Raw genomic sequence first — 1,893 nt, 5'->3', positions numbered from 1 at the left:
TTTCTTATTTACGATTACGTGTGGTGATTAGTGAATCTTATTGAACTCAAACCATCTTATTTAAGATGTATTTTTGTCAAGATAACATTGAACTGTGATTCAAATGAATGAATTGAGAATTATAAATGCGATTAGTTAATCTTTTATTTGGTTTTCTAAACATAATATAGACTACAAGCAAGGTTTTAATCCCCTTAATTTAAATAATATAATTATTATTATAGTCGTAAAAGTTCTATAATTTAATATAATTTGTTAATAAAACGATGTCTTAATAAAAATGTTAACTCTGTCTCGGGCTTTCAGCCCTTATACAATAAAATATGAAGGTGACAGATTGGCTTGAAAATCCGAAATAACATCCATCAAACTCACAATATATTTATGGAATCATAAGCAAGATTTGATGTCGGGATATGTATCTTTAAAAATATATTTATAACTTAAAATACAAAATTATAAAGAACATTATTGAACATACATAAAAAGTATTAATAAATTAAATTATATAAAAATTTAAAAGTTTTATAGAATCCGACCACTCTCTCAAGCATTCGGCCTTGATATATCTCTGCATGAAGCCACTTTCATTTTGAACTCTGATGATTCATCATTGCAATATATGCTCATCCATAATTAAATCCCAAAGCGTCACTAAAAATCTAAGGCGTCGCAATAGAACCTGTTCTCCATTAAAGCTCAAAATAATCTGAAGGTTTTCAGTGCTTGAACAGTGACACCCGTTGTTCCCCTCAGCTCCTCCTCCCTCTTCCTCTAGGGTAGAGATAGAGACAGAGATAGCGACAACAAAGCTTTGGCCGACGAAACCTTCTTCACAAGCAGCTTCCTCTTTGCATCATCGCTTAATTTTGTTGCTGTGCTTTCATTTTGAATTGCCTGTCACATTTACAAAAGAATTAAGGGACCCCCCCCAAATTAGTGAATAAAATGACAAAGATGGGAAGCTTTTAAGAATTAAATGAAATTTACCTGCAGAGTGGAACCCTGCAAGAGGGTGATTACAGACGGAGGAATGGAGTCTAAGGAGATGTCACAACCGCTTGCAGCGAGAGCAATCAAACCCATTAGCCCTTCTCTTACACACAGCAAAATGCTTCATCAACATCCGGACACCTTGGCACGTTGCGTATTTGTCGCAGCGGTTCGGTTTCTTCGGATCGACGTCGTACGGCGCCACCGTAGCCCTTCCAGGCATATGTGCTCCAAACACTCGATTCCGTCGCTTAAATGTAAATACATGTTCTGTTCTTTCCTGTGTCGCCTCGTTCTCTTTTCCCTCTGCCAATTAAATCTGGTTTAAGCAAGAAAGTTTACCAATCCGGTTTCGTTGATGAATTTGAGAATTTCGAGTTCGAGCCAGGGATCATGATCCTGCATGAATTTCCAGCTTTCGGTTTACTCAACAGCCTCGAAACGAGCGGCCACCTGCTTCAGCACTTGAGGTAGAGGTCGGGTGCGGCGCAGAGCCTGGCGAGTTGGAGCACGTCCGCCACGTTCTCCACCGTCAGCCCCTCACTCACTCCCCTGGTGCACCGCTGCTTCAGCTGTGGCATCAAATAAACGTGCGATAATACCAGAAGGTGAATTCCGTTTTCTCCATTTGCTCTGCTGTGCACATACAGTAACATAAGGGTTATTTCCGTCAATTCAACTTTGTCATAAAAAAATCATAAATCTAAACTTTAATAGACAATGTATCTCGAATTGGTTCCGTTGTAATTTCATAAACTCAATTCAATTAAAAAAAATTCAAATTCAAATTGAATTGTAAAATACAACTCTAATAACTTAAAATTTTTAATAATTAGTAAATTGATTTTTAAGTTTAATCAAAGTTTAAGTCGAATCTCGACTTTGTATAGTATATATAAA

The 1,893-nt window shown here is 36.7% G+C and overlaps 1 pseudogene; it reads right to left on the bottom strand.

Annotated features, from left to right (window-relative positions):
* Window positions 1-636: 636 nt before the first annotated feature.
* On the bottom strand, window positions 637-1,649 carry LOC120159856 (annotated as a pseudogene).
* Between the last annotated feature and the right edge of the window lie 244 nt (window positions 1,650-1,893).

This window comes from Hibiscus syriacus, unplaced genomic scaffold, assembly GCF_006381635.1.
Source record: "Hibiscus syriacus cultivar Baekdansim isolate YM2019G1 unplaced genomic scaffold, ASM638163v2 tig00002847_pilon, whole genome shotgun sequence".
Lineage (NCBI taxonomy): Eukaryota > Viridiplantae > Streptophyta > Magnoliopsida > Malvales > Malvaceae > Hibiscus > Hibiscus syriacus.
Note: the sequence above shows the minus strand (reverse complement) of the source record. Positions and strands in the feature narration are given on the sequence as shown.